Source organism: Sebastes fasciatus, chromosome 7 (genome assembly GCF_043250625.1).
Source record: "Sebastes fasciatus isolate fSebFas1 chromosome 7, fSebFas1.pri, whole genome shotgun sequence".
NCBI classification, from domain to species: Eukaryota; Metazoa; Chordata; class Actinopteri; order Perciformes; family Sebastidae; genus Sebastes; species Sebastes fasciatus.
The window spans coordinates 10,270,298-10,297,741 of NC_133801.1; the positions used below are offsets into that span (position 1 = coordinate 10,270,298).

General features: G+C 40.6%; 1 protein-coding gene across 1 annotated transcript in view; it reads left to right on the forward strand.

Annotated features, from left to right (window-relative positions):
* The window catches only part of b3gat1a (beta-1,3-glucuronyltransferase 1 (glucuronosyltransferase P) a), a 167,314-nt gene that overhangs the window by 73,425 nt on the left and 66,445 nt on the right, over positions 1 to 27,444 (forward strand). Inside the window, exons 2-3 of the mRNA XM_074641494.1 lie at positions 3,288 to 3,418; positions 4,090 to 4,788. The gene's annotated coding sequence lies outside the window, so the exon portion shown is untranslated. The remainder of the gene's footprint in view (positions 1 to 3,287; positions 3,419 to 4,089; positions 4,789 to 27,444) is intronic.

Here is a 27,444-nt window from a genome sequence, read left to right on the forward strand (position 1 = left end):
TATGTTCAATATGGGAAATAAATTATAGACTGTATATAAGAAGTGGATGTAGTCACTGTGACATCACCCATAGTTTTGTGGACTGCCGTTTTGAAGCCTTGAATTCTGAATTTTGGCCGTCGACATCTTGTTTTTTTGCAACCAGTAGTTGCTAGAGGGTGGAGCTAAGTAACATTATGACAGTTTTAGGTGACCAAAATGTTACAATTAACTTTCACGAACTGCAAACACTGTGAAAGGGTTGAAGTTGTGAGACGAAAATGCGGACAACTCCCAGACCGGACAGCGCCGTGGTAGCAACCTGTCAATCAAAAGGTAGCCACGCCCTAAAGCATACCCTTTATGCTCTATTTCACTCTAAGTGGGACAAGGGCTGGGCAATATGATGATATTTATAGTCAAAACTATATAAAAATATCCATCATGTATATATTTTTCTATAACGTTTCAATCGTGATATAGGTTTGGCCTATATATATATTTTTTTTTAATGTTAATTTTGCACTCAAGTTCTTTATTAAAGAGTATATACTCAGTACTTTTATTTGTCAAGTGGTGTGGTTATTTTATACAGATTGTTTATTTATTGAATAACCATAAAACATGTTATATTGTGATTTATATCGTTATAGAGATATGTAATGACCTATATCGTGATAGAAGATTTTGGCCATTTCTCTCAACACTAAATGGGACCATCATTTACTAAATGAACATCATGCTGTATTGAAGAAGACTTGAAACTAGTGATTGAGACCATAAACTCATGTTTACAATGTTTACTGAGGTAATAAATCAAGTGAGAAGTAAGCTTTTTCTCATAGACTTCTATACAATCAGACTTCTTTTTGCAACCAGAGGAGTCGCCCCTGCTGGCTATTAGAAAGAATGCAAGTTTAAGGAACTTACACATTGGCTTCACTTTCCAGACCCGGAGGTTGCCCACTGAAAAAAAAAAAAAATAATTGATGGGAGATTGATTTGGTCAAGACAAAAATAAAATTGACTAAATGAAGACTGTTTGTAAAGATAATAATGCAGCAGCAGAAGTGGCATTTTAAATAAATCATTCAGAGCACATTCCTCAAATAAATTGTTGTAGCTGACCTGCGTCTAGCACACTGATAATAGTTTTCAAATGAAGCATACTCTATTTCAGTGGTAATGACTGATGCATTCTTTTATCTCAAAATTGATTTTTAGTGGTTTGGAATAGATGAAAACTCCACTTATCATCCACCAAAGAAATGCTTTTGTGTAACAAGTCCCAAAGTGAGTGTAGTTTGCCAGACAAAGAAAAATTACATTTTCTGGATGCAACTCCCGACTTCAAAGTCTGTCTGAACATTAGATATCAATGGACGACCCCCAGTGAGGCCATTGGGGCCTGCCCACCGGGCCTGGCTCCAGCTCCGCCAGCATATCGGGGCCCCTTCCATCTGTTGCCCTTGTCCTGTGTGTGTATGTGTGTGCGTGTGTGCGTGTGTGTGCGTGTGTGTGCGTGTGTGTGCGTGTGTGTGTGTGTGTGTGTATGTGAGCTGGCCCACTCAGCTCCCATCTCTATCATCTGCTGAACTCCATTGCTTTTCTGTTTCCCTCTTATTAGGCCTGAAAAGATGCACCAGATGGCTTGTGGGAAAAAAAAAAAATCAAAAATCAAATCTCCTCCAACAGGCAAAGAGGCACCACCCACAGCCATGGTGGAGCTCTGAAAGATTTAAGACATGCATGGCATACTTTAAACACACACACATACATAAAGACCTCATTGGTTCATGCTTGAGTTGCGCAAACAGCATAATGATCCTAATAAATCAGACCATGTAGATGGATTCTTGATATACTGACCCGGCACATATGACCTTGACTCTGTGGCTGCACTGTCAGAGCCGGCACTGTGTGTGTAATCGTGTTCTGTTTGCAAACTGAATAGTCAAGTCAAGTTTATTTATAGTCCCCCTACACAAGCATGTTTCAAAGGATTCATATATCAAACACACTCAAGCTCACATTCACACTGAAGGGTCATTCGGAGTCTCCAGTACACCGACCTGCTTTTGAAAGCATGAACTCCACACAGCATGAAGCGAGGCTGACGTTGAATTCAGGCACTTTTTTTGTGAAGTGGCAACCGTCTTAAAGGAAAAGTTTGTTTGGGAAATATGCGCATTTGCTTTCTGGCACAGAGATATACTGTAGATGAGATGATTAATATGACTCTCATATCTGTCTGTATGGTAAATATGAATCTACAGCCAACCGCTATTTAGCTTGGCTTAGCACAAAGACTGTAAACAGGGGGAATCAGCTAGGTAAAAAACTAATCCATCTAACGCCTGGGCCAGCTGTGTGGCTTCTCTAAACTGTTAAAATGGGCGCCAAAATAAAAAGCAAGAAATTCCGCGACGTACATACGCTGCTCATACAGGCAGTGTTGCCCGGCCATAAAGCTCAGATGTTTGGATGGTTGGTTGCTCTCTGTTGTTGAGTCATTTTCACATTTACATTGTTTCATAAATGCAGAAAACCCAGTTTACTGAATAAATAAGAACACAGTCTCACTTTGATGTGCTGAAGCCAAATATAAAAAGAGTGAAATGCACAGAATGATTTGCCATAAAAATCTAAACTGAATCCTCTCTAGATGCTTTTCTACAGTTTAATAAAAACAATAATGGCAACTCACTCCCATTTCACACTGATTCTACCTTCAAAACACACAAGCAGCTGACAAAAAACATATACATACACAATAGCCTACTTTCCAAATACAACAGCCATTCAGATGTGATTCTAGACGCTCCCTGAACCCTCAAACAGCCTCTTTTTACCTACACATAATGAACCCAGCCCTTCATCCTTTCCAGTAAATTGTTCTGTCGAACGCCCCTTGTCACACTCTCATGATTTTCGATTCAGCAACTCAAGTCATGAGAGTCTGAGCCGACTGACGGACTGAAGCTCAAAATACCGAATGACACTTTGCAGAGAAATGTAGCACGCAGTTGCAAGATCATCTGATGGCTTTTCTTCAGGTTATCCAGGCTTACAGACACACACTCACCAGCACATTAGTGGCTGCGCTCTTTACAGCAATTTAGTGATTTCAATTCCCTCTTGGCTGCTGCTTGCTGTTTTTCATCCTACTGTAAGGGCAAAATGAAAAATAGACTGTGAGGTTTCATATATCAGACGTAATTAAAAACACAAATGTGTAGAGATGTCTGTGCTTGAGTTTTTTTCATTTTCACAGAAATGATGTATTTCTCTCTGTCTCTCTCCCCCAGGTTTTGTTTTTTATGGCGTACTATCCAGGAGTGTGGTTCCCTCGAGCAGGACCACCTCGGTGTCCCGGCCCTCCTCTCTGGCTGTGCCCAGTGCCTTGGAGAGCCAGTTCTGGTCTCCGGGCTCAGAGGAGGTGAGCTGGTTTTTGATCCTCACACCAGACGCTGTGTCACCTCCACAGCAGACAGGCTCTTTATTCAGTGACGCCTGAAATTAGATGGTGCACTTTTTAGGGGGATGGAAAAGTTGGTGTCGGAATTGGCGTTGAGCAAGTCCCTGCCAATCACTGAAACTAACTGACGCTGTCGACTTCCTATCATCCAGAACAAAACGACTTTTGTACGTGCATGCAAAATTGCGTTCATTCCATGCAATTTCCTCTATATGTTTCTGCATGTGTGCAGCCAGTCATGCACGAGGGCTTGCTTTATCTGTGACACAATTGCAGCTCTTCCAGAATTAATTCACCGCTGCCAAAACCAACATATGCTCTTGTTTTATGCGGTGATTCTGCATATGTCCAAGCTGTTGTCTTTAAACGCCTTTATCAGGGATGAAGGATCTGTACAGTGAGGTCATGTGTGCATCTGCAAACTGACACTGAAGGGTAGAGTTTGTCCCTTATGCATAGTTAATTATTATTACACAATGAAAAAACAGGAATCACAGGACTCTCTCTCTCTCTCTGTTTCTTTCTGTCTTTGACCACATCTTCTTCTTCAACCCCTCTTCTCCATCTCACCCCTCCCTCTCTCTGAGTGACTCCCCCTCTCCTTTTCTCCCACTCCCCCTCTCTCCTTTCAGTGCTGCAGCCCACCCTGCTCCGAGCGTTAATGGTACATGCCATTAGAAAGCCCATCTCTGGAAGGGAGGAGGGGAGGGTGGTCTCAATCTCTGCTAAGAGGCTACTTTAGTCCCCCAACATAAGCACATTCACAGATGTCTCTGCACACGTAGTGCCGTGTCACCCGTCACGACAGAGACGCCTGCTTCTGTGTGAACCAACGAGCCGCGGATAGAGAGACACAAAGAGTGGATAAAGGAGGGAGGCAGAGCAAGAGAAAGAAGAGGTGAAGAGCCACGGAGCAAAAACACACAGCTACATCGCTGCCACTCTGACGTCTCCCCCCCCTCATGCGCCTGTTTCAGCTTGTGTGAGCGCAAGACGAGGAGAGAGAGAGAGAGAGAGAGAGAGAGAGAGAGAGAGAGAGAGAGAGAGAGAGAGAGGGACGGGAGGAAAATAAATCCTGGGAGCTTGTGTCCTCTCTTTGCTTTGCTTTTTTTTCATCTCCATCATCCAAGGCATGAAGGCGGGTGTCAGCTGGCACGGCAGAATAAAAGAAAGGGATGCTTTGACTGCTGCCTCTCTTTCGACAAGGGACAAGGAAGAGGAAGGGGGGGACAACACACAGCAGGGACAAAAACAGGATTTCTAGAATGAATGGGAGTCCTTCTGCCGCATGCGCTGGGAATAGCAGTCACACGCTGAAGTCTCTGAATGAGGTAAATAATGAAACCACTTTATCTTCCTTTTTCTCTGCGCCTGATTGGTCGGCTCAGATATACATCTGAGAGGCACTTGAAAGCATGCACATGAGCTTGATAGAGATTAACCAATTTCCATGCTGATCAGGTTGAACGGCAGCGAGGGGAGATTGCTATCTTTGTCCCTGGGTCGCTGCGTGCAGCAGCAGCACGGTGGAAGTGAGAGGGAAAATCTATGCATGTTGCATGCCGCAGAGAGGCAGTGTGAGCCGGGGGGGGGAGACAGAAGAGTCAGTGTCGGCCTGATGAAAAGAATTGCTGATAATCCTCATGATGCGCATTTGGATGTTGAGATCGCAGAGGAGGATGGAGAGATTCTCTCTTAACTGACCAGCTGCTGCCACACAATTAGAGTTTAGATTCATTGAGTTCAATTTTAATTCATACAGTAAAATATGAATATCATCCTTTACAATAAAAATCATGTGAAAGAAATAAAACACAGGAAGACTAATAAAAAAAAGGGGTAGGGGGGTGGGGGGGTTGAGGGATAGAACAAAATACAGTGCGTGTTTTCTAAAGTCTGACAGAGCACTTCCACTGGTGACCCTGGGGAGCCGTTCACTACCTTCCAGTCAGAAAATAACAACTTGTCCACAGAAGCGAGCAAAAAAGGGGCATTGGCTTGAGAAAAGGAAAGCTTGAGTCGAAGTTAAGTGGGCTGTACAGTCTCATTTTCTGACACCTACCTAGGAAGCCCTGACTGTTTGTGAAAAGATGCAGTGCTGAGGTTGTTCTCCTGACCAGCACAGGTGTATGAGCAACTCCCTGATCCCAGAAACAATAGTGCATTGTTTCATCCACTTCTAATGAGACAATGATGGGCATATTTTGGCTGTTATGGAAGTATTGCTCCAGTATAGTGGGGCAACTGGAGTAGCAGTCGAGTGTGCAGCATGTAAAATGTGCATTGGCAATATTAAATATTGCAGGGTTCAGTGCTTAATTATATGTATGTTTGTAGTCAGCAGGGACTGTCAGTGGAAAATCTTGCAAAGGGCGGTTACAGCGTCTGGGCTCCTGTCCTAAGTCCTTACTCATGTGTCAGGAAACATCAACCTGACTCTCCCTGGAAGTTCTGACTGGTACTGTCCCAGCGCGCTGACACCCATCATGACATCAGGCATATTGGGCAAATATGCTGTCTCTCAAACTCATAGCCTATTTTCACAATCAAGCCACTCCGTCTGACAAAAGGGCATCCAAAAAGACAGAAGAACAGAGGCAATGTTGTTGCTGTCACTCTTTGTGGAATTGTTAATATTAGAATATCATTTAATAACGACTTGATAGTTATCATTATTATAGTGCTGTTTATTTGTGACATTATATGGGGAAATGAACCCAAACCTCACTCAACGTATCCTCATGCAACGGTTTGTATGATATCTTATTAAAAGTTCCTAATTTTTTGTGCGTTTTCCTATAAATGTCCAGCAACTCGTGTCAATTTCCTCTCGTTACATGCCTTTTCAAAATCATCTTGGTTAGGTTTAGAAAAGATTGTGGTTTGGGTTCAAATAAATCTGGAAATGGCCTAACTTAAATACAGAAGTTATGTGACAAATAAATCAACGCTGACTTCTGGTTTCACACGAGACATGAACACTGGTCTCCTGGGTGTGAGTCTGGTGTTTTTTTTTCTACCCTGACCTCATACCTATGTAACATATTTTCATACAATGGTTTGTATGATATTTTACGAAAAACTAAATCCTCCTTTTTCATTCGTTTTCCTAAGAATGTCCAGCAACACGTGTCAATTTCTGCTTGTTACATGCATACAGTCCTTTCAAAATAAACTTCAGTCTTCACAGGAAATAACTTCCTTAGGTTTAGGTTAGGTTTAGGCAACAAGTTAGGTTTAGGAAAAGATTGTGGTTTGGATTAGAATCACTCCGGAATGGCATTACTTAAGGATGTAAGTTACGTGACAAATAAATCAATGTTGACTTTTGGTTTCAGTTTTTGGGCGACAGTCTGGTGTTTTTTGACCCACCCATCCACCCCGATGTCCCCCCTACGCAGTTTATTGCTCTTTATACTTCCTGGTTTATGAGGATTACATGCAAATTGATTTTGTGGGATATATATGAAAAACAGTGCATTGCTTTTCGTAAAGGTGTAGCTACGAACGGTTTATGAAAACAGCGTGGGTCAATGCAGGGCTGTGTAGTATCTATTAACCAACACTGGGAAATACAATAATCCCCACTTTCTAAACTTCCCCCATCTGTTCCACTATCTACATACATGATGGCAGCAACACCTGGCGCCCGTTTCTCAGCCTGTACAGTACAGTATACGCTCACATGCAATGCAGCTGTGCGTGTTCCCAGCTGCCCCTCACAAGGGTGTTAGCATGCTTCAACAGCGCTGCACTCTTTGACCATGTATATATTTAGTTTCTGCTAAGTCTGGCAATGTCAGCACATAGCATCCAGATCTCATTTATGGAAGCGGACGGCTTGTCATTTCATTCTGTGTTCATGGATGCCCCCTCGCCTTGGCCATACAATACACAAAGTGCTGAGAGGCCAGAAATGCAAGACGCACATGATGTGGCTGCAGTTCTGCCACCGTAACTCATGACTTACAGTATGAAATAGAATAGAATAAGGCATACTTACAGAATGACATTTTTATATATTGTAATTTATTTCTTTTGTGATTGTCAACAAACTTTTTTTTAATGCTTTATCTATGGTTTATAACCATCATAATTCATAAATGGAAATAAGTTTTGGTCGGCCAGATTGCCAATCCACATTGTGGTTAGTTTATTTGCTTTACTGGCGTTTCTTGCTTCTTTTTTTGGAGCATTTTATCTCTTTAATTGATTCAGAAAAGCCCTATCAAACTCTACTTTCTGGAAGAAGGTCAGACTAAAATTTTAACTGGAGAGCTGAATTGTGAAGTGGAAGAACCCACACCTCTTTATTAATAAAGCTTGTTATTTTATAATAAGCTTTGAAATGTGAAGCAATAGATGTTAGGAACACAGAAACACAAAGATAAAGCAAGCTACATGGAGCACACGTTGCCATTTCTACACTAAAATTCATTATAACAGCATATTTATTAATTATGTACAATTTATGGCACCATTATCTAGAATAAAAAACAAGGAACAATGTACAACAAATGTCTTAATTGTACAATGCAGGTATACATTATGTTGTAGAAATGCAGGCGTTGAATGTCCATATGTGTAGGACACGTCTTCATCACCGATAGCTCAGCAGCATTTCACACATCGTTGCACAGTGTAATAACGTGCATGACGCCCGACAAGACGGAGGGATTAGACTTTGCACAAATGTTTTGAAAGCTATTGACAAGGCTGTGGAGGTTTAGAAACACAGGGCAGCGAGTGGGTGCATGTAGAGCATGTCTACCTACACTGAGAGCTCACAGATACAGGTTTCTGAACCCCACTGGGTAAAATTCACTTATGTTTGATGTCTGTGCTGTAGGTTTCTCTTTGAAGGTAGCTGAACTTCTCTGCAGATTCAGTCATGGAGCTGTCCAGCCTCAGGCAACAGAGGGCCGAGGCAGCCGATATGAGAATAAAACATCACCATTATCACATACAATAGATGCTCTATATGTGTCAACACAAGCTGTTGTCATACACCATTTGTACCTGTATATCGCCCACGAAATCAATTTGTATGTAATGTAATGTGAACCAGGAAGTATAAAGAGCGACAAAGGCCGGGTCAGGGGGTCGGGGTGGGCGGATCGGTCCAAAAACACTATTTCGCCCGAGAGACTGGCGTTTGTGTCCCGTGTGAAACCAGAAGTCAACCTTGATTTATTTGTCACGTAACTTCTGTACTCCTGTATCGCCACTTCCAGAGATATTTGAACCCAAATCACGACCTTTTCCTAAACCTAACTAAGTAATTTTGTAGCTTAATCCTAACTAAGCAGTTTCTTTTATTTTATTTTGAAAAGACTGTATGCATGTAACGAGTGGAAACGGGTTGCGAGGCATTTGTAGGAAAATGCACGAAAAAATGAGGAATAACTTTTTGTAAGATGCTACGAACCGTTGTGTGAGGATACATTGCTCATCAACCCACAGTATTACAGTATGTGCTTAGGTACATAGAACTTGAGTATTTCATACACACAATGACACAGACCGCTACATGGACTCCCACATCTTGCTATTGTAAATACAGTATAAGCATTGGGAAAGCACACTCAAACAAGTGCAGTGGATACTGGGGGGAACTGGTGAATCTTTATGATCATGAATATTAACCACTGTGACTGTTTCCCAGAGTGACGCCACAGCAGCCTGATCTGTTTGAGGCTACATTAATAAGTCTGAATCTGAGGGTTGCATGTTGACAGTAGTGTAAGCCTTATATACTATAGTTTGCATGTATTACACTCTTCCTGATGCAAACTACACAAAATACTTTAAAAATACCAGCATTTTAAAGTAACATTCTTACATCAGCAAGCAATGATTATTACTTATGCATGACCAAGTGCAGATTGGCTGACTCATACCAAAAGGACCAGGATGTTGCATTCAAAGTGCTTAATCCAAGTTAATAATTAACAATAAAAGTAAAGCTTTTTTTCAGTTTACTTAAAAAAATATCAGGGCTGCACAATATATCATTTTTCTTTTTTATCGTCATCGCGATGTCAACTACCACAATAAACACACGACGAAAGAATGCGAAAAGACAGTATCAGTAGAAACCTGCACTTTAAAATGTTATCATTCTTTTTTTTATTGGTACCTTTTGTGTTCAGTTCGATGTTCAATTTGTTCAATAAATGGAAATATATATATTTATTTTTTTAATTCAACAAGTAATTAGTTGGATTTTGCAGTTGCAGAAACACAGAACTGAGTACAGTAAAATATATGGTTATTTTTATTTATATATTTATTATATAAGAACGGACAATGCACGTTAATTAACATGAGCCATCATGTAAATGTGGCAAATTCAGCCATACATGCTAATTTTCATCTGCCATCCCTGCAAGCAATATCGTTATCGCGATATTCAACAACGTCATCGCGTATACCATATTTTCCTCGTATTGTGCAGCCCTAACATTTTAACTAAAAATGATTTTCACTAATTACATGCCCTCCTGGATCCAAATGTTGCTGCATTTCCTACAGCATCAATATGCTGATCATGCAGTTTATAGAGTAAAAGGTCCTCTTGTAACAAGAGAATAATTCCATTAATAGATAGTAAAGAGAAACTTTGTTTTTTAAAAATCAAAAGCAAAAATAATTGGCTCTTGAAGTACTAACAATATTTGTGAAGTTAATAGTCATCCTCCACCACTGCCTTCAAATACCTTTGCAAGACCTGGATGTTCATGATAAACTATTTTCCTTTTTCACTTATTGGATTTTGTTCAGATGAATCCAAATTAGAGGGAAGCAAGATGTGCATCATTAAGTAAAGGTGGCTTGTAACAATGGTGTTTGCTCAATAATAATTCCAAAAACTGAGGTCTAAATTGTATGAAAATATGTGATGGCCTGGTTACACTGTGGCCACTGGTGGTCCCAAAGGCAGGGGCTTAAAACACATGCCCTTTTTAATGAAGAGCTTAGAAGCAAAGTTATAGCAAAATGAAACTAAGATCAATCTGTTGGGCCCTGCAGCCACGCTGTCCTATACCTCCGTGGATTACACTCCATGGGGCACTTAAAATCTGTCTGGCTGCCCATTAAGACGGCCACTATCCTGGCTCATTAATGTCCTGCAGAGGAATTAGAATAAACTGTGCTCCACAGACTTGTACTGGCAGCGGCTCTCTGCCGTCTCTCCAGCAGCTTTTCTCCTTCCAGGGACAGCAGTTTGTTTGCCCGCCGTACATCAGAGCAGCTTGGAGTGACCAGCAGCACACAATAATTAGATGTTCAATTCCTCCAAACTGCTGTAGCTGTTGAATTCATCCTGACTTGTTTCAGCGATTTCAGCAAAGGTTGCCAAAGATAATCACTGTGTAGGACATCACCACTCACTTAAATGGGAAATAGGGTTTGAAAACCGGGGATTATAAGATGAGGATGGGACGCTAGCCTGGAAGTAGTGAAGCAGTACGAGTCACAATCAAGTGCATTAAAGTCAAAGGAACGGAGCGCTTGAAGTGTGATTTTAATACAATTTTTGTTTGCCATTTTTCCCACATTGTGCTGTATTTTAGAAAGGACTGAAAGTCATGCTGTTTTGGTTATTCCTCTTTTTCCTGAAGAATATAAGGGGCTGACGTGTCTGTCTGTGTCTCCCAGCGGTAGCTTTCTTTGATCACTTGCGACACGGACCAATGTACCTTTGTCAAACTGTAGGAGGTCAACCCAGTCGCCAGAAGAAATGTTGGCATTGGATCTCTCTGCAAACCACGGATACGTTGAATGGCGACATTTCTGAACCAAAAATATGTTTCATGAATACGTTTCATATCAGCCTCGTATCACGCATGCAGAAACGCAATGCCTCGTGGTTAACGTTGTGAAAGGATCATGGTTTCTGTTCAAATAATAACGTAACAACGCAACAAACCACTATAGTTAAGTTTAGGAAAGAACAACATGGTCGGGCTTAAAACTACTACGTTTGTACAGTTAAGAGGACACTGAACGTTGTGAACACGGGACATGAACGAACAGCTGATTGCAGCGTGATGCATGGGACACAAACAGCTCATGAATGAAATCCTTGTGTTTGTTGGACCCATCCACCTACCCATCCACCTACCCTCCTGCCCGCCCGGTGTGTCTCGTTTCACTATTTAAACTACGTCACTTGCTCTGACCGAATGCAAACATGTCGGTATTCAACGTATCCCTGGTTTGCAGAAACATCCAATGCCAACATTTTTTTCCTGGCGTCTGGGCTGAGGAGGTACTTCTAAAAACATTCAAGTTGGAGGTCATGATTCATAGAATGGAAAACCAGATTAAAAACCAGGCCGTCCTCTCTAATATTACATTATTGCTCATGCCAGGAGTTGAGACCTTCGGGTTTGATTGTTCTTTTGTTGATGCTGCTTCAGTTAAATTCAGTCAGCAGACTCCTACTTCACTTATCATTGTCAAGCCAAAGCTAATATGTTTGTTTTAGGCAACAAATAAACTAGGGATGCCTACAAGAAGCCCTTTCCATTTACTCCAGCGCTCAGTGAGCTTTTGCGCTGTATTTCCAAGCGCTGTATCCAACCAATTTGAATGTTTTGTGTTGTAAATGTCTGGCCTCTTATTTTATTTTCTGTTGGCTTTGCTGAAGTTTATTGACGCATTTTAATCAGGTCACAGGTGACACAGCCAACGATCATCTTCAGCTGATTTTTGTTCTAAATAGTTTGATCGGTGGTCTCTATAAAGGCTGATCAGAAGAGCCGATCAGATGACGCATCGATTCTGAATTTAAACCAATCCGACTTTTTCATTCTCAATACCGATAGCAATGCAGAATACCGATCTGATACCAGTGTTTAATTAATAAGCTGTATGCCTCACTGTGTGGAAGTGACTGGGATCATTCTTTTATGTGGAAGGCAACATCAGGCTTGACTTTAACATTGCTTTCCTAACTTTGTAAAACAAAATGTAACAAATAAATATACATAACATAACATAACATAAATCTACTGAATTGTTATTTATTATTAAAATAATAAATCGTACACCAACAACCTGGCAAAAAAATCTTCAAAATTAACAGGAATTACAATTCAGGTGTAGACCTTTTTAATGCAGCAACAAATTGGTCAAAATTGAAACAGGAATTAAAATTCCAGTCCATAATGTATATAGTATATATACATAGAATTTAATTTAATAGATCAGCCCCATTGTCACCGATATCCGAACCAGCTATTTGAGTCAGTATCAGCCCGATATCCGATCCAGTTTTGGTAGCAGTGCATCCCTAATTGAAACGTTTTCAATACTCATTTATTTGCTTTCTTGCCTGCTCTTTAATTGGCTCTGAGAGCGTCACAGCTGGACACACACACACACACACACACACACACACACACACACACACACACACACACACACACACACACACACACACACACACACACACACACACACTCTGTAGCGCCGGGCCTGGTGTGTGTGTGAAACAGCTGGAAACAGAACAGCTCAATTGGAGAACATGTAGACCGTAAATTAACCTATAGACTGACATGTATTATTGGTCAACATCCTTAAATTCAACCATTGTGCTGGTTAGAACAGCTACACTAAGGGAGAGGTTTTAATCTTTGTTATTTCAGATCCTGGGGGGGAATTTTATTGCAAACAAAAACCCGTAACATGTTAGTAAATGACTGCTTATCCATCTGCAGAACAAGTTGGTGTGAGTGTCAATAAAATGAACAGCACAATTTCTGTTTCACAGGGATTTGCTGTTAAGGCTTGTAATGCTGTTTACTGGTTCAATCAGTAAAGCTGCACGATTCGAATAAGTTTCCCCCCCTTTTTCTTAATGAATTTTTTTTGGTATAATCTCATTATGTGCATTTGTGGTTACCCATGGCCCCCTGGGGTAGTACTGCTGCGTTAGAGAAAAGAAGGTATTAGGGACAGCTGGCAGTGTGGTATCAGTTGTGTTCACATTCATCAGGCCTGCTGGAGATTAGAAGACGGAGCAGAGATGCTACTGGAGGCGTATAGTGTGTGCAGTCAGACTGCGTACTGTATACACACAAACAAAGACACACTCTACACTAACGCACAAACACTAAGCAGAGCCCCTGACCCAGCCCTCGAGCTCCACCTCCCCCACTGTCAAACCATATTCTGCCACACACAGTGACCAAGAATAGAGAGGAAAACACTTTTCTCTCCCATCGTCAGATATTTTCTTTGCGGGTTACGTAACATAAGAGAGCAAAGAGGAAAAGCCCCACTCTGGCCTTCATGGCAAAATGAGCTTAACCTATAATCAGCGTGGTGGAGATGGCACAGCTTGTGTCTACAGCCGAGTGCTCGGCTCGGAGGGAGGAGGAGCTGCACGGAGCCTAATGTGAGGCTATAGTGTACTATATGTTTACATGTAGGTGTCTGAGGTCAGGAGGCTGACATGATCATTTCACGTAATGACAGATGTCTTCCCTTCTAGTCACCTATGATGATGTTGTGACCTGACAGCAGTGTTGTAGTACGAGAGATCGGTCTAGGTCTAGAGACCGCTCTCAAGACCACTTTATGAAGGTCTCATCTCGGTTTCGACCACATTTTTACTCGGTCTTGTCTCGGTCTCGGTCGGTTTATTGTCTGATTTATTTGTTAACATCATTACTTTCATACCATAACGTTTTTTAAACTTTTTTTTATGCCTACTATACTAAGTTTTTTTGTTTTTTTGTTGTTGTTTTTTATGGCATAATATAATATGTTTTTTTATGTTTTCATAGCATTTATACCATGACTTTTTAAATTATATTTTTTATGACATACAAAGGCTTTTTTGTAATTTTTATGACATACTTGTGATAAATCTATGCTGACTTAAAAAATCAAGCAATATGACATGAAATGTGCAGTTCATTATTGATGTATTATAGTTACTGAAGTAGAGTCTATTCACAGCGAAGACCATCGAAAATGAATGATTTTGGAAGTGAATCAATTTTATGCTTTTTTTTGTCCGTTTGATAAACATCCAGTTCCTTCCAGGGATAGCTGCTGTAATTACTCACAGATTAGGCGACGGCGATGGCAAACACACGGCACAACAAAAAGTCCTGGTTTTGAGGCGCAAACGAGCTCTCTCAATTACTCTCTTGAGAAAATCCTGGAGGCTTTGTCGTAAATCCCTCAGCTTTAACAAGAACTACGTAAGTGTCCCTTCACCTCTCTTGTCTCAAAGACAACACTGACCAGTGATCACCGTTATTTAGTGTTGCTCAGAGTACAGAATAAAGCATCACTTAGTTACAACAGCGGTTGAAGTCAGTGTATCTAATGTGAAATCCAATAAATAACTTAATGACTGGAGAAAACTCACCTGCAATAGCTATAAAATCACCAAATTACAGCACAACCCACCTCTGAATAAAGAGCTCATATCCTAAATAAGTTGTTCTGTTACAGGAGGTAATACATAAACAATAAAGACAGAGTGATCAGCATTTATAGATCAACATCTCTCTAGTACATAATAAACTATATACTGATTGACAAAATGGATTAGTAAATGTAGTAATAAGGGTAGAGTGCACAGCAGTGGGACAAGTAAGCAGGAGTACAAGTAAGCACCCCGAGGCAGCATCGCCCTGTCAGGGTTTAGTTCACAACAATGACCCGCTAGCTGTAAATTATCCCGCTTATTACACGGCTACTTACTTAAGAAATCAATAATTTGACTCAAAAATGGTCCACCAGAGTCCAAGATCAGAACTGTGTCCATAGCAGCAGTCTATTATACATAGCAATGGTCTGCTATAAAGAAATAACAGATTGACCAATCAGAATCGAGTATTCAACAAAGCCGTGTAATAAGGTGACAAGAATGTTTGTTTCTTCGTTTCGCCTGTTGTCAACCTTGCTCCCCACAAAGTGTGGTTACACTGTAAAAAATATCAATCTTTCCCATAGACTGTACATAAGAAGTGGACGTAGTCACTGACGTCACCCATTGGTTTGTAGACTGCCGTTTTGAAGCCTCGAGTTCGGCATTTTGGTCGTCGCCATCTTGTTTTTTTGCAACCCGAAGTGGCACGAGAGAATGGAGCTAAGTACAATCGAACATTGAATACAACATTTTTATGCAACAAAGATGCTTGCAATTAATTTTCATTAACTGAAAACAGTGAAAGTTGTAAGACGAAAACAAGACCGGACAACGCCGTGGTAGCGACCTGTCAATCACAAGGTAGCCACGCCCTAAAGCATAACCTGCTTTATGGTCTATTTGACTCTAAATGGGACCATCATTTACGAAATGAACATCATGCTGTATTGAAGAAGACTTGAAACTAGCGATTAAGACCATAAACTCATGTTTACAATGTTTACTGAGGTAATAAATCAAGTGAGAAGTAGGCTCATTTTCTCATAGACTTCTATACAATCAGACTTCTTTTTGCAACCAGAGGAGTCGCCCCCTGCTGGCTATTAAAGAGAATGCAAGTTTTAGACACTTCCGCATGGGCTTCACTTTTCAGACCCTGGACTTGCCCACTGATCTAGTTTTTTGAACCCTTTGAAATACAGAAAAAAAGAAAATTGTACTTTTTCTAGTGTAAATCTGCTTGACTCAACTCTACTTGTCTTCGACCGCCAGACATTTGATTGATCACACAGTATAGCATCGAGGTGAATATTGCTGTGCTTTTCTCTCTGTAATGCAAAATAAGGCTGCTACAGTGTGTTCAGAAAAAAATAACATGTCAGCCAACATCTTTCTCCAGGTCATCTTACATTGTAGGAGGACTCCATGTACTGTGTTCAAGCTGTGTTAGCTTGCGTTGGTGGATATTCATGGTAGAGATCTTATATATGGCCTAAAAGACAGAGACCTTGTGTGTACATTTTCTGTATGGAAGGTGTCAACCTTTAATATTTCACCTTACAGCAGCACAGTTTTGCCATTGCTGTATTATGCAAATGTAGATGCAATCTACAAAAGACACCTTGCTCATTAATAAGAAGGGTCTTGATGTGTATTGGGAATCCCTTGTGAGTAATGATGCTACCAAGGTATAAGAATTCATCAGCAGACTAATGTCAGTTGATCTTGATAAGAGGGACTGCTCTGCTATTACTAACAAATAGGACCTTTGTCAGTTAGACATAAATTATGTTTCTACATGTAGGCTGGATGGGAATGTTTGAGTGACTGTGTTTTCAAGTTCAGTGAGATTATGAAATGGGCGTCCACCATATTTGCTACTAACCAAGTAAGTTGTAAGAGGAACAAGTGAGGTAATTGAGCACATCCTTGACTTGCACCCCATTTCACAGTGGGAGGAAGTTGGACAGAGTGTTTCTGTCATTTTGTTATGTATAAAGGCCTCTAATTTCATCATAATGGGTGTTAGCAGTGAAAACTCCACACACAAGCCCACATGGGTGTGACCAAAATTACATTTTCCATTGGCATCTTTTTCCACTTTCTTTTTCACATGATTTTATGATCTAATGAATTAATTGAGTGCCTTGATGAGGGTGTTCCTGAGATGAAAAGTAGTTTATAGAAGTGGTTCTCAACCTGGAGGTCGGGACGCCAAAGGGGGTCGTGAGATAACTTCTGGGGTCGCCAGATGGTTGTGGAGAAAACGTGTTTTTGACATCATATTACCTGCATGAACAGCGATATAATTTGCCTCAGAATATATTTTATTGAGTGTATTTGCGAGAGTCAAATTGTGCATGCACACGAGTATCTGACCTGGGATTTTCAGTGGGTCTGGGGGAAACTACGCAAACTAAACAGAACTGTCATTCTATTTACAACCACGACAAACAAGCAGGCAAAAAATATTGTGATGTGTCGTATTCTGTCTGTCTGTCTCTGTTTTAGTACCATGGACAGCGTCGCACCTACACAATCACCCCCTAATTTAGCCATACTCATTTCACAGCACAAACGCCGGCTTGCTTTGCTGTGGGGCTTACAGTTATCATATAACTAAATGTTTAGACACCAAAAACCACTCGCCAGCATACAGAGAATCTACTGCTATATGTGGAGGTTTTGATATAATGACAGTTAATGAGCGATCAATGTGTTTGCATCGGGGTGTTGTGAGTTAAAAGTCCCAGTGCTATTGAGGGGAGAGGGTTACGAACACCAACCTGATTATTCTGGGGGGTCGTAACTCAAAAAGGTTGAAAACCGCTGGTTTATAGTGGCGTGACAGATCTAGATACAACTGCACACCTTCCACCCCTGCAGCTCAGTCCAGCAGTGTTGTGTAATCTGCTGCTCTGGACCCCTGCAAACAGCTGATGAGTGCAAAATAAGAAGAAATGCCAGCGTTAGTACATTATGGCTTCCATTTTCTAAATGATTTTCTAGACCTGAGACCAATCTGATTTACTAATCTACCCCATGAACACACTATTAAAACCATGACCGTTTTTTTATCCATCGATGCTGAATGTGCTGTACTCATTTTCTGCCACGGTGCAATCATCCTTGTTACACAGTATGAAATAGGATTGGCACAGAGAGGGCTGTCTGGTTGTGCCATTCGGAGTTACTAGAGGTAATGTAGGCAGCAGTTGTGACTGTTTTGACTGAGTGAGATGGATAAACACTCATTTGCAGCAGGGAATTACTCTAGATTAAATATTGATGATTGTTTTTCCTTGTGTGGTGTATTTACATTTCCAGACCAACAATACCAACACAGCAGAAAAGCTCAAGTAAGAGCAAATACAGACGGATATGTGTCAGTGCAGGGAGAGGAATTTATTATTATTCCACTTATGTTCGGGTTTAGTATTTCCAAACATCCAACTTCTGTCAAGGCCAGAAATTAGTGAAATCAACTGTGTGGAAGTTTGAACGTGTCAAGGTGTGTGAGAGGTAGAAGAAGTTCCTGCAGCTCAGAGCTGCCAAACAGTGTCATGTGTTATGCCTAGGAGCGAGAGATGACAGGCCTTATAGCCTGTTGTCATTGTTGTTGTCATTGCTTGCATGGTATTTCATGTGCAGAAGGCGCCAATTACCTCTCACTCACAGTGTTGCATCTCTGAATCACACTGGCACCCGGCTAATGAAGGCAAAGTGTCCCTCATGAAGGCTGAGAAGTTGTCACTAATATACCATTAAAATGTGGGTTCAAACCAGTCCAGTGTATTCTGATTTTCTTGGACTTCTAATTGCATGAAATATTTCCTCTTGACCCCTCCAGCACCTGAGGAAGGGAATCCTCTTTGATCGTCAGAAATCCAACTAATTCCCAGAAATGTATTTAATTTGAAAAGTTTTAAACAGCAAGGTGACCTGTCGGGGCATCTACCGTGCACATGTAACGCCTTTATGCTTTGGACTTTAATTAATACTTTTATAAGAGCAATGAGCAGCAAAGGCTGATGACCTGCTTTGCACCAGCATTAATTTGTCGAGCTTCATGGCTATATGGAATTAATTACCGTGAACAAGCTGTAAAATACAGATACAAAAAAACAGCTTAAACTGTTCATGCTCATAATCACCTTCATAATAATTTCCTAAGTGTTGTCTCTGTTTACCAAAGGAGATTGGGAAGTTATGAATAAGGTGGACTTTTATTGATATTGATTTAAGGTTTATTGATTGTGATTTCACCACATGGGGAAACAGTGACAGATACAAACCTTCATTCCTCTGTGCTTAATGCTAACCAGCAGGTTTAATATGCAGTCCTGAGGGCTGCAGCATGATGCCCCTCAGGCTACATCTACTGAGCCTGTCCGTACCATCTGACTACTGATATGATTAATATTATTGTAACCCACTCAATGAGTATAGAAGCAAACAGGCGGAACTCTGGGGCTTTTTTGACAATGGCCGCTAGATGACGCTGCAGTAGCGCCGCCGCCATCTTGGACCGAAAACAACCATGAGTCCTTAGCCATGAATATATAAAGAGACATCGGTAAATCAGAGGATCATTTTTTTAAGGAAAGGAAAAGGAAAACACTACTCGGTTAGATGATCACAAGTTTTTATTTTAGGGCAGCAACTAATTGTTTTCATTGTCGATTAATCTGTTGATTATTTTTGCGATTAATCGATGAGATGTTTGGTCTATAAAATGTCAGAAAATGGTGAAACGTGTTGATTAATGTTTCCCAAAGCCCAAGATGATATCCTCAAATGTCTTGTTTTGTCCACAACTCAAATATATTCAGTTTACTGTCATAGAGGAGAAAAGAAATCAGAAAATATTCACAGTTAAGAAGCTGGAATCAGAGAATTTTGACTTTTTTCCTTTTAAAAAATTACTCAAACCAATTAATCGATTATCAAAGTAGTTTGCGATTGATTTAATAGTTGACAACAAATCGATTAATCGTTGCAGCTCTATTTGATTTGATTTGGTTTCTTATTTTCTCAGAGCTCTGAATTGTTTGTTTTTCTCCTCAGCCTGAGTTGATGTTCTGAGTAATCTAAGCAGGTGTTGTCTGGTGTTTTCGTTCCTCTACTCCTCTTTGAAAAGTACCTATAGCTAAAGCGCTTGTGCTTGTACCATTACAGAGTGTGCTCATTATCATTTTGAGAATATGTGGGAATTATTAGAGCAGAAGTTGCGATGACTTATCTAGTCGTGGTATGCAACTTGTAGTTTGTATCAACTGGGGTTCAGCGCCCCCTGACAACACGTCCTTCATGTTCATACTGAGTGAAGTCATTTAAATGCCCAACGCGTATTCTTGAAGCATTGTCACACAGCTTCAGGATGACCATTGAATTTGTAAATGTCTCTGTCTAGTTTTGCTTTTAACATAATTTTGCACTGAGGGACCGATTATGTATCGTGTCCTCTCAGACCTCTCGTACAGTTTGAGAGGATTTCAATGAGAATGAATCAGTATTGTAGTCATTTTGTTCTCATGAGAGACTCAAGTGAATGTCTTGTTTATGTCTGCCTCGTCTTTATTAAGTACAGAGGGAAAAGTAATGCTGCCAGAGACATTTGTTGCAAATTACTACTGTGAACCGCTGCCGAGTAGATAAAGTGGTGCTTCCATTAAATGACAGTGTCATATTTTTTGTGCTGCCTGGTGACGCTTGTATGTGCTGGGATGGTTTGTTGAAAGTACTTTATGGTGATCGGCGTGGCTCGGTGAAATAGGCAAAGGCAGCATTTGCCGTTTGGCCCGAGGCGGAGCCCGCAGCTGTAGCTCGCCACGGTTAGATGGTGTTCAGTGCTCTCACATCTGTCGTCCTGTCTGGAACAAGTAGACTTTAGCCTGAACTGCGGTGATTCATTTTCCTGTTTTTACCTCATTAATACCTCCTTTTGCTTTCAGTTTAAATTTAGTGATCAAGTTTGATATGATATCACCTCATAAAATATGTGGAAATGGATGCCAACTCATAAAAGAAGAAGTTAAAGCACATCATTGTAGTAGTGCTGGGTGATATGGCCAAAATCTTCTCTAAATCCGATATAGGTAATTCCATATCTCGATAATGTACCGTAAAACTTCAATTAAAAGCCGAGCCCCAATGAGACGCTGAGGCCCTTTTAGACGCCGGGTGTGGAGCCATGTTTTGAAAGCAGACCTCAATGAAACACCGGGTAACTTTTGTCAATATGGACATGTTACACATCGTTAGATCGGTTAGATTCTCCACAATTCAACCATCCAGTTCATTTTATGGAAACCATGAGTATAATTCATTCAGATTTATGGTGCTGTTGATTGCTGCTGGACCAACCCGTTAGGTGCGTGCTTCCCTTTGTGTTTTCTGACCAGTGAAAGTGTTTTGTTTTTGAAGAGATAAATGCAAACAAATATGGATTGAAGCAGAGTGTTACGTTGGATGGAAGCATGTTGTTAATTTTGGAAATGATTACATCTTTTTTTAGTAAATTTTGACTTTTGGACTGAAGACTGAGACAAATACAGTTGGAGACAATTTGATAGTATTTCCTATCTTTGCTGAGCATGAGTTTTGTGCAAAAGGAATTAAAGGTCAGTCCCATATAGATGTTTGTCCTAGATATATGGCTTAGTTCAATAATTGAAGCAAATAAACGCCGGGGCTATTCATTTCAGTTTTATGGTATATCATGATATAGCAATTTTTCTGGTAATTCAATAAATAAATAGTCTTTATGAAATATCCAAAAGTCTATTTTTGTACACACTCCTGTGTGAATTAAATACTTGACAAATTAATGAAATGAAGTGCAAAATGATTAGATCTTCCTGAGAAATTTGAGTTATTATGTGCTTGTTATTATCAATCAAGACGACGTAATTGTGTATCACGATATCTCGATATATGATTTCATCACAATACCATTCCATTGAAAGACGATAAATTATCATATTGAATTCCCTACATTGTAGTAGTGCAAACGCAGACACAATGAGCACCTAGTTACACTAATTACTCTTCGTCGTGAGCAGATTTCAGAATACTTTGTGACCACGGGTGCAGGTGTACGTGTGCACGTTTCATGCACATGTGTCTTTTGTCCTTTGTCCTCCATGAACACCACATCACTTAGCATGTAACAGGATCATTTGAGTGAATGCCAACAAGCTGCGCTCAGTTACACGCAGCTCAGTGTAGCGTCATCGCTAAAGATAACTGTAGACAGAACAATGTTCACACTGAGGAGAGGAGCTGAGTTATAATACGCAGTGGGTTGGAGGCCCGAAACAAATGCCCTTGTGTGATTGATTACACGCTACAAGCTAATGAGATAAACAGAGCTTGAATCGATTCAGTCGGGGAGGAATCATGCCAGAGGGGCATATGCAGCCGTGTGCAATGGCTGTATTGACACGCTCATATTCAAAGAGTCGGTGAAAGAGACCAGGCTGCGCTTTTGGCTGAGAACAGAGCTGTGTCCTCTTCCGCTGCATGGGAGCCGCTTTCACCCACCGCTGCAATCAGGGTCAATGCTGCTCACATCAAATGCTAGCAATGGGATCTGACAAGTTGGGTACTTACCGCTTAACAATCACTGCTAAGAAAACCTTTTTCTAGTCAAAGACAAACCAGACATGGGCTGTGTAGCAGGCGTTCTTGCATTAACAGATAGGAAAGCATCTTTAACTGTAGTTAGTGATGAAGCAAATTACAGTAAGAGCATGGATGACCATCAGCCCAATTTAGGGCCTAACTGCTGTAGCTGCTGCAGTCCTTGGCTCATTGGCTAATGACAGACTGATATTCAGAGTGCGGCGGTTAACCAATTAAAAGCTTCATGCTTCATCCAGATGACTCTAAGAGGATAAGCAGGGCTGGACACCATGTGTGATGTTGAGCATGTCTGAGCTGCATGCGGTGACTCAGAATAAATGGAGGGCAGAGAAAGCACAGGGCTTTGGAGAAGTGAATACATAGTCATTTTCACAGGTTATGAGAAGAAGACCGTTTTTACTACTTCATTGCATTATAACATGCAATTTAGTTCTTCTGTCGGGTCTTACAGTACACAAGAATTTTGTGGTCAGGTTCTTCATAATAGTTGTATATGTTCATCTCGCTGTAAAGTCTATAACCACTCACACTTTCAAAAGCAACTGAAATGCTTGGTTCAGGGTTTGTGTTAGACCTTCTTACACTTTAACAAAAGACTTTAAAAACACAGCAAAATACAAAACCGTTGGATTTTATGTTTTATTTGGATCATGTTGTAGCTTCATTTTTACAAGCACTCGCATTTTTTGAACCAGGATTCAGGAGGTGTGTGTTAGAGAGAGAGAGACAGAGAGAAGGGAAGAGAAGGTGGACTATTGAACGCAATATTTCTGTAAGTTATTAATAACTTACTCGGAACTCTGCTTTGTCACTCTTTGGCTCGAACCCACAATATTTTCTAGTAAGCTCGACCAAAAATGCTCTATAACAAAGATGAAGCATTACAACCTCCGCCAATGGTTTGAAATGGTACACTTCCTCTTTCATAAGTGGGCGCGGTCATGGCGTGTTCACCTTTCCCCCCTATCCCCTCACCTTGTTTGGAAGTGTTGTGAACGTCGTGATGGATGAAAGCAGATTGGGTTATATTTGCGTCATGTATTTATATTTTCTTTTGCTAATATTAGATATTTACACAGCTAACAGCAGTATTTAGCATTATATAAATTAGTTAGCTAGGGAGTTAGTGAACGTTAGTTGGCAGATCTCGCGAGAGTGTCTTCCGGAGACAGAGAAAGGTCTCAAACAAAGTTAATTTTCTCCTGATTTGTCCGTCTGAAAAATTACATTTTGGTGTCAGAATGTTCTGAAGATATGTGGCTAACTCCCATTGGAGTTAATACATTCAGGACATGCCGCTAGTCTCCTAAAAGGGCGGGGCAGTGGCGAAACCCAAGTGACACAGTTGTTTGGTTTGGAAACTTGGTTTCGATTAACAAGTTGTGATTCACGTGTACATTTTACGACCATCAGCCTCTGCTTCAGAACAACTCTAGCATGATGATGACAGTTTGTCTGAATCAATCCCGCCCTCCACATGCTCTATATGAATGCGTGCAGGTTATGCCCCTGCAGGGTAGAGAGCGGAGAGTCGTGTTGTTTGACAAATATTAGCAATAGTTGATGACAAAACACATTAAGAATTGCAATTGATTGCACAGACAGGAGACATCCTCATTAGACGGTCTACTTCGGTAAACACCGGTGGCAACATGACAATTGTGCAGTAAACATTAAAAATCCACTGAAAGTGCTGCAATTTTAATATACTGTACGCCACACAGACATTTATGGGCTTAATGAATGTGTGAATCATCTTTATTTTCATTGCACTTTTAGAAGTTGAGTTGATTCAGTAGATTCACATGAGTCAAGTGATTCACATGTTTTCTTATCTTAGAATTATTCTGGGCACGGGTTTATTTAATAAATAATTTATATTTAATTTTAATTTATGTTCCCCCCTTAAAAGAACTTTGTTTATTTTCATTGATTAAGAGATGTTTTTAGTAAAACAATACATTAACCATCATTGTGGCACGTCTTGATAAACCTTACAGTGAAGGTGTCAATAAATAAAAAAATATAATAAATAAGGTTTAATGATTCTTAATTACAAAAGTTCTGATCAGTCAGGAATAGGTATAGTTTTAAATATTAATAGCTATTTACAGAATGTGTGGGTTAAAACGCACTAGAAGCCTAATTCTCCTTTACAATAATTCACTACATGTTTACAATCCGGCAGGCAAACTCATTAAAATATGCATTAATTAAGATCAGTGTATTTGATGGAATAGAGGCATCAGAATGTGCCAAAGGAACCAACTTTGGGCGTTTATGGCCAAAATTTATCTCTAGTTAAGCATATAGCACAGGCCTTTGTCACATTGGTAAATGTTCTACGCTGTCTCATTTTTTTCCAGACTTCAAGTAGCTCTCTCTTTTTTCACCATACATGTGTTTGCATCCCTACTGATAAGCGTGACAGCAGGGAAATAGGGCAAGGCTCCTGGAAGGACACTCAGAGGAGGTGTGTTTAATTGATTGCTTTATGATTGTGTCACTCAAGTCTTGTCTGCACACCAAGACACACGCCGGGGCCAGTCATCCGTCATGGGAGAGGAGAATCTGGCAGCATCGACTGTTTATTTTTTTACACAGAGGACAAAGGGACGAGAGTGTCTGTGTTGTTTATGTGCTACTAAAGACTCAGAGGGAAGCCACAAAATTTCATCAGTGTCCAATTGCATTAGAATTCATTTGCTGTAGTGTTTGATCATAAGCCTCTGGGCAGGAAGGCAACAGGGGAGCGGCTGGGTCGTCGCAATTCCTCCACAGACGAGCATTTCAAAGAAATAAGCTGGCCTCTTTTTCATGTGATTCCAGATTTGCCTCATGAGGGTGACGTTTTCTTCTGCTGCAAAGGATTTAGTGTGTGTGTGTGTGTATATGAGTGTATGTGCCATTAGTCTTAACATGTTTATATGCTTTTTACACCATTTGTAAAACTAACTTCTTATTTAATATGAAAGCTGGATCCCTGACTGGAAATTAGGCTTAATCAAACAATTTAGCCCTGCTGCATTTAGGTTTTTCAGCCATACATTTAAAGGTGCTCTATACGACATCCAGAGCATTAATATATGATCAAACAACTATTTGCTATGTAAAGATATAGGGGAGTAATGTCTACCTGAGCAGAGAATGAAGTCACTCTCCCTCTGTGTGTGTTGTAATCAGAGCTTCTCCTCGCTTTGTTTACATCGCCGGGCCGGCCACGTGTGCTTTTGGTGCATGTGAGCGCATGTGAGCGCGCCCCACTGGCTTCAGTTACAGCTGATTTCGCTGTCCCGACCGACGCAGTTATCGCGGAAGCGTAGCACCCACCCTCCGGTTCCCCTTCAGGTAAACGCTGCTATCTCTTTCAGCACGTTCGCTGTTGTTTGCACTTCTAGCACCGTTAGCTACGAGCCACCGTTTCACCGTCGCCATGTTGAGAGCCGTTGAGAGACAATAGAAATGCTCCCAATCCCGAATTTAGCACCTTTAAAACAGTGTACACATGAAGTCAGGTTGAGTGGAGTACAATGAGTTCCACTTCTCCAAGTTATTCATTTGCTAAACCTAAATAGTGAGTTTATAATTTGGTGATAGTGACAGTTAATAACATAATCCTTTACTGCTCTCAGCATTCAAACTTGAATGAGGGGTTTTTATAAGAAATTATAAGTCTGTATAAGTATATGGAAACATTTTAATCTGCAGTATAAAAAAGAAACCCAATAATTTTCATATGCGCATGTAATAAACATTGCGATAATACTCTCTTTACTCGTTTTTCAGCCAAAATGACCAGCATGTTCTCAGTGGTGAGTTAACAAACAACACAATTATCAAGCAGCCCTGTGGGGAAAATTACTTTCAAATAAAACTAAAGCTGTCGAATCCACGGATCACTGGCTGCACACCGAGTTCACCGCGCTGACAACGTCTGTGATAATCACCTGTGATTGATAGATATACTGTCCAAATGTGGTTTTTAACATGCTGAATTCAAATACAGAGGGGGGAAAACAAGCTTTTACACCACGTACAAAGCGCGGAAAAGGGATGAAAATCAATATGGCTCCAGCTACGCCGTATTGCAAATGAAAAGTGTGCATGCCACGATAATGGATATGGATTTCAGGGTGTGTGGCTCATGTTTTATTCGCATGCAGTGCTGAAATCTTTATATATAGTGCTGCAAAAATTGATTGATGAGTGCACGGGACAGAGAGTGTACTTCTACACATTTTGACTTCCATTACAAGGTGTTCAATCACTGTGTAAGGGCATAGAAATAGCCACTTTGTATAGTTTAGATCTACTGTACGGTAAATATGCTTTTCTCAAGTTTAAAAGGCCGCTGCCAGAGCTACTCTTGTATAATTAGTAGCTGTCAGAGACTTAGGTTAAGACACCATATAGATGAACTTTAGACTTGTGTTTACACTGTGGATGAGACGTAGTGAGAAAGCCAAACACTGTGTGGAAAAATGCATTGAGGAATAAAGAGAGAAAGAGCAACATTACAATATTTACCATGCTGAGAGAAGCGGGATAGCAGCCTCACATTGTTTGTAATCAGTAAGACGCCGGCTCTGCATCGGGCTTCCTGGTGTGCCTTTGTGTGTGTGTGAGCCTTTCATAGCAGTGTGTGTGTGTGAGGGTTGCACTGTTTTATCCCTGATATATTTGTTTTGTTGAACAGGCTGTGTGGTATTTGTGGCTGTCTACTGTGCCGTTACCAAGGTGATAGCCTGTGGTTGTCATCCAAGCTATCGTACAATGGCAGTGAATCTGGTCAAATAAAGACGGGGGGAACTACAGTAGTACTATGTCAAATTAAACATTTTCGGTAACACATTTTACAGGTCCGCAAATTTCATGGTAATTAGGTGATAATTAGCAAGTAACCTATTTGAAATTTCTTTGGAATTACTGCCAAATTGTACCA